This window comes from Phaethon lepturus, unplaced genomic scaffold (genome assembly GCF_000687285.1).
Source record: "Phaethon lepturus isolate BGI_N335 unplaced genomic scaffold, ASM68728v1 scaffold41069, whole genome shotgun sequence".
NCBI lineage: Eukaryota > Metazoa > Chordata > Aves > Phaethontiformes > Phaethontidae > Phaethon > Phaethon lepturus.
This window is the reverse complement of record NW_010566290.1, coordinates 1-235: the sequence shown is the minus strand read 5'-3', so window position 1 is coordinate 235 and position 235 is coordinate 1.

Genomic DNA, 235 nt, shown 5'->3' with positions numbered 1-235 from the left:
CCACCGCCACTGGGGACCCCTGAGCTGGGGGCTGCCATGCTTTTGGTTATTGGGGGCTGCAAACTGTGTTTTGGGCTGAATTCCTGGCCCAGGAGGTGAGAAGGCACAGGGGAGGTCTAATTTAGGTCGTTAGCACTGAATCCGGCCCTCCCGCAGCTGGGGGTGCAGGTACCCTGCTCCTCTCCTCCATGCCCTTCCCATGGGGCCTGATACACCCCTTGCCCCGATGGGGAAA